The sequence below is a fragment of the Pteropus vampyrus genome, unplaced genomic scaffold, assembly GCF_000151845.1.
Source record: "Pteropus vampyrus isolate Shadow unplaced genomic scaffold, Pvam_2.0 Scaffold18, whole genome shotgun sequence".
NCBI classification, from domain to species: Eukaryota; Metazoa; Chordata; class Mammalia; order Chiroptera; family Pteropodidae; genus Pteropus; species Pteropus vampyrus.
In genome coordinates, this window is record NW_011888799.1 from 11,035,311 (window position 1) to 11,045,625 (window position 10,315).

Below are 10,315 nucleotides of genomic sequence, written 5' to 3' on the forward strand. Positions count from 1 at the left end.
GACAATAAAAATACCATAACATTTCATTCAACAGCAACAGAATATAAATTCTCAAGTGCAAACAGGACATTCTCCAAGATAGATCATGTGTTGGGCCACAAAGCAAGTCTTAACAAATTTAAGAAGATTAAAATCATATCTGGTATCCTTTCTGAACACAATGGTATAAAACCAGAAGTCAATAACATGAGGGAAACTGAAAATTCACAAATACTTGGAAATTGAATAATACATTCCTAAACAACCAATGTGTCAAAGACATCAAAAGAGAAATCAGAAATTATCTTCAGATGAAAATAAAAACACAACATACTAAAACATATGGGATGCAGCAAAGGTAGTTCTAAGAGGGATGTTTACAGTAATAAATGCTTACATTAAAAAAAAGAAAAATCTCAAATAAATGACCTAACTTTTTACCTCGATGAACGAAAAAAAAAAAGGACAAATTAAGCCCAAAGTTAGCTAAAGAAATAAGAGCAGGAGTAATAGAGACTATAAAGACAGAAAAATCAATGAGATTGAGTTGGTTTTTTGACAAACCTTTAGCTAGATTAACAAGAGGAGGAGGATTCAAATTTGTATTTCTGACACCACAGAAATACAAAGGATGGTAGGCCACTAAGAAAGATTATACACTAACAAATTGGATGATCTAAAAGAAATGGATAAATTCTTAGCAAGACTGAAATATAAAGATATTAAAAAATTGAACAGACCATAATGAGTAAGGAGATAGAATTATTAATCAAAAACCTCACAACACAGAAAAGCCCAGCACCAGATAGTTTCACTGTTGGATTCTACCAAACATTTGAGACTGCTTCTTCTCAAACATTTCCAAATAACTGAAAAGGAGGAAACTCTCCCAAACTCCTTTCATGAGGCCAGCATTATCCTGATAACAAAGCCAGATGATGACATTACAGGAAAAGAAAACAACAGGCCAATATCTCTGATGAACATACATGCAAAAATTCTCAACACAATACTAGGAAACTGAATTCAAAAGGACATTAAAAAGACCATATACCATGATCAAATGAGATTTATGCTTAGAATATAAGTATGGTTCAACACATACAAATCAATAAACATGATATACAACATTAATATAAAGAATACAAATTATATGATCCTCTTAATAGATGTGGAATAAGCATCTGACAAAACATAACATCATTTCATGTAAAAGCTGTCAAAAATTGGGTATTGAAGTAACATATTTCAGCATAATAATGAAAACTATATGTGACAAACCAACAACTAACATCATATTCAATGGTAAAATGCTGAAAGCTTTTCCTCTAAAAATTAGGAAACAGACAAAGGCACCCACTTTCACCACTCCTACTTAATATGTGTTACTGGAAATTCTAGCAAGAAAAATTTATCAAGAAAAAGAAAGAAAAGTTATATAAACCAGAAAAGAAGTAAAATTGTATCTGTTTGCAGATTATAAGATATATACAGAAAATCCTAAAGACTTCATCCCAAAATTGTTGGACATAATAAATTTCGTAAAGTTGCAGAATAGAAAATCATATAAAAATGTGTTGTTTTTCTATATACTTACAATGAAATATCTTAAAAAGAAATAAAACAATCCTACTTATAATATCAGAAATAAAATACTTAGGAATTAATTTACCTCACTGGGTAATTTAATGAGGTAAATTCATTTTTTAGAAAGATCTCTACACTGAAAACTATAAGATATTGATGAAAGAAATTGAATATGACACAAATAAATGGAAAGATATACATACATGTTCATGAATAAATTAGAAGAGTTAATATTGCTAAAATATACACACTATCAATGCTATCCATAGATTTAATGCAATGGCTATCAAAATTCCAATAGCATTTTTCATAGAAATAGAAAAAATAATTCTAAAATTCATATGGAATCACAAAAAGTACTGAATAGCCAAAGCAATTATGAAAAAGAGCAAAGTGGGAGCAATAACACTTCATTTCAACCTATACTACAATGCTATAGTAATCAAAACAGTATGGTACTGGCATAAAATCAGACAAATAGACCAATGAAATAGAACAGAGAATTAAGACATTAACCCATTCATATATGGTCAACTAATATTTAACAAGAGAGCCAACAATACTGAATAGGAGAAGATAGTCTTTTCAATAATGGTGTTGGAAAAACTGGATTAAAGAATAAAATTGGACACCTATCTTATACCTCTCACAAAACAATATCTCCAAGTGTATTCATGACTTAAATGTAAAGCCTACTATTATAAAACTCCTGGAAGAAACATATAGAAAAATCTCTATAACATGTCATGGAAACAATTTTTTGGATATGACACCAAAAGCACAAGCAACAAAAGAAAAATTAAATAATCAGGACTGCATTAAATAACCACCTGGTCTGTAAATCATTTAACAAAGAATTAAGCAATATCAAAGGGACACCAAAAAAAGTTTTGATAGCTTTGCCATTTCCATCAATATATTTTCTCCCTCTTCCTCCTCACTCATTAAGGCTGTTAGGTTTTTTTATACTTGGAACTAGGTTCTTAAGGTTATAACTTTTCAGGTATAAGTTGCTTTAGGACTATTTACAAATGTTACATAGTTCCAGTCAACATGGCAGAGGAGGTAAATGCTGTGCTTGTCTCCTCTAATTACAACTAAACTACAGAACAATCATTGAGAATCACTTGAGTTCTAGCTGAACAGAAAGAAGTCCTACAGCTGAGTACACACAGAAGAGGCCACCTCAAGACTGAAAGGAGGAGCAGAGATGCAGAAGGGGTGGTCCCACACCTGCATGTGGCTATTGATAAGGAGGGATATCTGAGCTGCGGAGGACCCCCAAGGGAGCAAAGGGTCTTGACTACACACTAGGCTCCCCAGCCCATAGTATCAGTGACAGAAAGAGAAGTCCCCACAACATCTGACTGTGACAACCAGAGGAGGTTGTGGCTAAGTGAGATGGAGGTCTTTGGGAATAGCAGAGGCTCCTGTTAATGGACTGAACATGGATTTACTCACTGATAGACTCACTCACTCAGAGTTCCAATTCTGGGCCAGCAGCTTGAAAGGTGCCAGAGACATACGGGGAGAACCTGAGTTGTCTGGCTTCAGGGTGAGGGTTGGAGGGGCAGCTTTCTCCCAGACAGAAGTTCTGGCAGAGGGCATTGTTCCTTTGTTGAACCCTCCCCACTCCCAGTGTACAGACACAGGCAGGTGTCATATCTGAGTCTCCATCAACCTGGCTAAAACTGGTCACCCCTCCCTGAGGCCCTACCCGACTCAACTAGTGGGCCCATCCAAGTTGCTTACAGTGGATTTTCCATATCAACAACCTTTCTTGGCTCATGCTGTGGACTTTCTTAAAATCTCTCAAAGATTCACAAAATCCAAACCAGCAGCATCTGGCCTTTGCATGCCCCGTACTTTTTTCTGAACAGCCTCAAACCTAGCACTAACTTCAGCTGGCCTCAGTTTGGGGCTCGACATATCCAGGCACCCCCAAGCCCAGTGCAGGTAGTGGCCGTCAATGGATTGCTTGGAGACTCATGCCAGGTAGCCCTGGGCAGGGCACAGGCTTTGGCTGAACTTGGCCTGTGGTGAGGCCTCTCCCAGGATGTCTGGGCCTGCATGCCTGGAGACCAGCTTCAGTCTGAGCTGGAACACCACCAGGGACCACATCCGAAGATGACACACCCAAAGAAAAGACTGGGCAAGTACCAGAGCCCTGCTAAACAAATTCTGCTCCATAGGATCAACTCCTACACAACAGCTCCTCCACTGTAGTCATCAGGGAGTCCTCACAACCAATTAGCCTGAGGGTCAAGCCATCCCATCGTTGTGCAAACAGCAACCGAGGCCCAACTATGGCAGGAGGGCTCACACAACTCATGAGGAACACACCTGGAGCATCCAGATCTTAAAAAGAAATAAAACTGGAGACTGCACCATTGGGCCCCACAAAAGGCTATTTTACTAAGACCGAGAGATATAATAGCTCTACCTAATACATAGAAACAAACACAGGGAGGTGGCCAAACATGTCCCAAATAAAAGAACAAAACTCCAAAACAACAAACAAACAAACATAAATAAATAAAAATTAAAAAAACTAAACTAAATGGAGACAAAAAAATCTACCAGATGCAGAGTTCACAACACTGGTCATAAGGATGCTCAGTGAACTGGGAGAAGAGTAGATGAACTTAGTATGAACATTAACAAAGAAGCAGAAAACATAAAAAAGAACCAGTCAATGAAATATATGAAAGGAAAAATACCTTCGAAGGAATTAACAGTAGATTAGATGAAGCAGAAGATCAAATCAGTGCTTTAGAAGATAAGGTAGCAGAAAACACCCAATCAGAACAGAAACAATAAAAAAGAACCTCCCCCAAAGAGAATAGTTTAAGGAGATTCAGGATCAAGATCCAGTGTAACAACATTCGCATCATAGAGACACCAGAAGAAGAGAGAGTGCAAAGAATTGAAAATCTATTTGAAGAAATAATAAAGAACTTCCCTAACTGATGAGGGAAATAGACACACAAGCCCATGAAGTGCAGAGGATCCCAAATAAGATGAACCAAAGAGTCCCACACTAAGACATATTATAATTAAAATGCCAAAGTTTAAGTACAAAGAGAGAATCTTAATAGCAGCAAGAGAAAAGTAGTTTGTGATTTACAAGGGAGTTCCCATGAGACCATCAGCTGATTTCTCAACAGAAACTTTGCAGGCCAGAAGGGTTTGGCACAAAATATTCAAAGTGATGAAAAGCAAGGATCTACAACCAATACTATGCTATCCAGCAAAACTATCATTAGAATCGAAAGACAGATAAAGAGCTTCCCAGACAAGAAAGAGCTAAAGGAGTTCATCAGCACCAAGCAAGTATTACAGGAAATGTTGGAGGGACTTCAAGAAAAAGAGATTAAAAATATGAAAATGGTAATAACGACATATTCATTAACAATTGCTTTAAATGTAAATGAATTAAATGCTCCAATCAAAATATAGGGTGGCTAAAGGGCTAAGAAAACAAGATCCTTACATATGCTACCGACAAGAGACTCACTTCAAATCGAAAGACACACACAGACTGAAAGGGACAGAAAAAGATGTTTCATGGAACAAACAAAATGGAAACAAACAACCTAGCAATATTTATACCAGACCAAGCATATTTTAAAACAAAGGCTATATAACAAGAGACAAAAACTTAGTTATCTCACTTCTGGGTATTTATCTTAAGAAACCCAAAACACTACTTCAAAGGGACATGTGACTCGATATGTTCATTGCACCATTATTTACAATAGTCAAGACATAGAGGCAACCTGTGTGTCTATCAATGGATAAATGGATAAAGAGGTAAAACATATATACAGTGAAATATTACTCAACCATTAAAAAAAATGAAATCTTGCTATCTGCAACAACATAGATAGACCCTAGAGAGTATCATGCTGAGTAAGTCAGATAAAGACAAATGCCATATGTTTTCACTTACACATGGACTCTAAACAAAATTAATGAACAAACGAAACAGAAACAAACTCATAGATAACATTCTGATGGTTGCCAGATGGCAAAGGGGTCGGGGAGTTGGGCACAAAAGGGGAAGGAATTAAGAAGTACAAATTTGTAGTTACGAAGTAGTTATAAGGATGTAAAGTATAGCATAAGGAATATAGTCAATAATATCATAATAACTATGTATGGTGTCAGATGGGTACTAATTTATCAGGGTGATCATTTTATAAGTAATATGTCTAATCACTATGTTGTTTACAGGAAACTAATATAATATTGTACACCAACTGTAATTAAAAAATAAATTTAAAATGCTACATAGCTCTCAGAAGATGAAACTCTCAAGAGCACATTGCAACACTCTTGGGCAGTTTTTCTGAAATAGGATCCCCTTCAAGTCCTTTCCTTCTGTTCTTCTTTCCCTGTGCCAGGTCACTTCCTTCTTCTGCTATATGTTCTGATAACAAAGATTTTATTTTCTGCCAGACTGTCCCTCCCATGAATCACCCTGACATCAGGGCTTCCCACTCTTCTCCTCTTTACTGTTTTGTTCAGTTTTGCTGTGATTTTCCAAGAAGAACAGCATTCTTGTAATGTTGCTATTGAATGAGCAATTTTTGTATGTGTTGTGAATAAGAATCCATTTGTTAGAAAAATTCAGTCCAAATTTAAAGCAAAATTTTCTCATCAAGCAGTTTGAATACTGGAAACAAAAGAAAGAGATTTACTCTAATGGGAGCTTGTCCCAGGACTCACACCAGCAAGGTGTTTATCAAGCTGTGTTAATGAGGAATGACTTTAAACAATAATCAAATGCTTTAGAGTGGGATCAGTTTATTTTCCCATATTTGATCACTGTGAAATATGACATTTTCATTACTTTTTGCAAAAATAAGAGTACATTTTAATTATCCTTTGCTAAAACACAGGAGCACAACATATTTTGATGCTGCTATATGAGTATTAAACTTTTATTAGGTAAAATATAGTCTCAATATTAGATGCACAAGAACTCAGAGGGTATTCTGGCAAAGCTATTCCCATGAGTCAATAAAGTCATATTTATCTCCTTCACTTGCCAGAGATGTAATTGCTTCATAATGAACCAATGAGTAAAATAATTCTATGTGAACTGCTGACAAGTTAAATAGATCAATTTAATTGGCATTTGGGGAGATAATTTTTGCTTGTTGGCTAAAGGGTATAACTCAACTATGGAATAAAAACTTCCTCATATTTGAGCAGGATTAAATAGTTTCAGAGAGTAGAAAGTGCAGTGACTTTGGAGTAAGACATACATGCAGCAAGTCATTTAAACAGCTTCAGTTTTGTCATTTATAAAACAGGAATAATTAAACTTATCTTGACGTATTGCTATTAGTGTCAGTTATAAGATATATAAATGATCCATTACGTTGGCTGACACATAGCAGATGGTCAAAAAAATAGTATTGTTAAAAGTAAAAACTTCTATGAAAAACGAGGCATAAGTAATACCTTTCCTCTAAACCTACTTTTGGCCTTTAAACATCCATATAGATAAAGATTAAAAGGGGCCAAGGGAGGTTTTGCTCCCTTAATTGTTATTGTGTCTCTATAGCTATGCAAATGTATGCTGCGAAAAACTGCAGTTAAATAGTAAATCAAACTAAAATCATTAATATTAGATAAAACACTAATTTTAATTAATTTAAACCACACTAATGTTTATATGCTAAAAGTTGCCAATGTTTATAAAACAATTTTGAATTTTGTTCTGTAACTCTCAGTTCCTAGTTTCACCTACTTTGGAAAATCCGATGGCTTAGTGGAACATTCTGTTCTTACCCTACACAAAGTTACTGGACCCCATGTTAGTTTGAGAGTTATGCTGTTTCTCAAAGATTCCTGGAATTTTATAAGAATTCAGTCATTGCATTTCCACTTACAGGCCATTAGGGGGAAAATGACATTTAATAGCATGAAATAAGAGTATGAATGACCTTGAAAAAACTACTGACATAACTGTGCATTAAAGCTCAACAAATGAGAAACTGAAAGGAAGGCCAGCACATGTGATGAGTTGTCACTTTAGGTTCTTCATGAGTGAGCCTTAAAGCCTAAATCAATTTTTTTAAGTGAAAGATTTAGGTAATCAACTAAGACCGAGCTTTTTTTTAATTACATGCAGACATAATATTCAGTTTCATTTAAATTAAGTTCAGAAAACATTCTTAAAGTTCATTTCTGGAGATAGGAAAACCATCTTGATTTACACTAATTTATGTGAAAAAACCATAGGCAAACACCTAGAAAAGCAAATTAACATTTGAGTCCCCAGCTCTACATGTCAGATCAGTTTCCACATACCAAGAACTGCTTCCTTTTCATACTGAATAAAATTTACTTATTAGAAAGTAATTCATCACTAAGATTACTTAATTATAACACTGTAAATATATATATTATATATATTACTTAATTATTATAATTATTACTTAATTATTACTTAATTATTATATATTATATATATTACTTATTATATATTACTTAATTATAACACTGTAAATATATATAATATATATATTTCTGTGCCTAGAATAAAGGCTTTGAAAATCAAGTCTTAAAGCAAATGGAAAAGAATGTAATAGATACCTAATTTTAAATAATTTTAAGAGTTGTTCGAAATTTTCATTTCATTCTTCTCGACATGTTGCCCAAATAATTTCTAAAATTACCAAGTACTATGGCTTTATAAAATGAAAGTTTATTTTGGTTCCTGCTGTCTTTTTAATACAAGACCACTTTATCTTCTAATTTTACTTATTAAATCTACTTCTAATTCTATTATTACTCACAAATACACTTCTAGTTTCCTCAGTAGCTCATTTATTTGCTAGTATATTTACTTCCTTATCAAGAATTAAAGAAGTAACACCTGTTAGAATGGCTATCATTAACAGAGCAAGTGATAACAAGTGTTGGAGAGGCTGTGGGGGAAAATGAACCCTCACACAGTGCTGGTGGGAATGTAAATTGGTACAGCTGCTATGAAAAGCAGTATAAAGATTCCTCAAAAAATTAAGAATAAAATTACTTCATGACCCCTCTCTTCCAGGTATTTATGCCAAAAATTTGAAAACATTTATCCGTAAAGATACATGCATCCCAATGTTCATTGCAGCATTCACAGTGGTCAAGACATGGAAACAACGGAAGTGTCCTTTGATAAATGATTGGATAAAGATGTGGTTCATATATACAATGCAATATTACTCAGCCATAAGAAAAGATGAAATACTTTCATTTGCTACAACATAGATCTTGAGATTACCATATTAAATGAAAGCAGTTAGACAGAAAAAGATGAGAACCATAGGATTTCACTCATATGTGAGATATAAAACTGAAAGCAACAAACTTGACAGACTCATGAACATGGACAGTAGATTAGTGGTTACCAGAAGGAAGTGGGGGAGAAGGAAGTTAGGTAAGAGTAAAGGGAGTCAATTATATGGTGACAGAAATTTAGCTTCGGGTAGTGAACATACAATGCAATATACATATGATGTATTATTAAATTGTCACTTGAAAGCTATTTGATTTTATTAACTAGTCACCCCAATAATTTTAATAAAAATGCATAAAATAAAATACATAAAAATACCCAGAATTACAAAGAAAACCAATTATACTGAAATAGTTATCAAAATATTTTTTTAAAAGAATGAAAATAGTTATTATTTCCAGACTCATGCTGACCTTTTTTTTCTAAATCCAGGAACACTTCCTCCTGCCATAGCATCACTGGCCGATTGATTGGTTTGTAGAATATTTTTATTTTATTGTTGCTGTTTTCCCTCCCACTTGGGATTGAATTCATTTATACAAATTCTGCTTTTACATCGATTTTATAATAAGAAAAGTATTCTATGTGGCTACCATGCACACAATATTTTCAGAAAGAAACAATGGGAAGTACGACATTAAATTAGGGACTGGTAGAACAAGGCTAGGTTTCTTAGAGGTCATATAACAAAATGTCTTATCTCTTAAAGAAAAAAAAACTAGTTCTGAAGCAAAATTTGTCCTGGAAGTGTAGAACCAAAAGTTAAAAGGAGTCACATATTATCAAGAATAAAATGGAGATGGTTAACGCAAGCACATAAAGGAAACATAACCTAACCTTACAGGAATTTACAGCTCCTCTCAGAAATCCGCAGAGGACACCAGCAAATCCCCAAATGCTAAGTCTGTTCACATCATCTGTGGACATCCTTGTTTCCCTCACTCTGCTACCCTGAATCAACTAGGGAATAAGACCACTAGGCAACCGATCAGCTGAAAAAGCCATACAACTTCAGCATAAAAATTTACTCCATAAAAATTCTTAGTCTGTGAACAACTTGGACCTCATTGCTCCCAAAGCTCTGAGTTTCCCAGTTTGCAATGAACTCAGCTTTCTGCTTTGTTTTATTTAGTATGCAGTTTATTTTTTGATGGAAGAAAATAATATAGAACAAAAGCAAGAAATGAGTGTTTATTTCTAAATTGAAGTGGTAATAAGAAATGCAATATCCTAGTGGATATTTGAGGGTTACAAACTAGAAAACAATTTTAAAAAAGAAAAATTGACTCTCAGTAAGTAATACATGTCCCTTTACCTGTGAGAAAATTTCAATTGAAAAAGGCCGTGGAAGCCTATAATTGACTCTTAGACTGCTATGGTAAAGTTAAAATTCTATGTAAGGATTTAAGCTATGAGCGTATCTGTATGTTTCCAGGGATAAAGAGA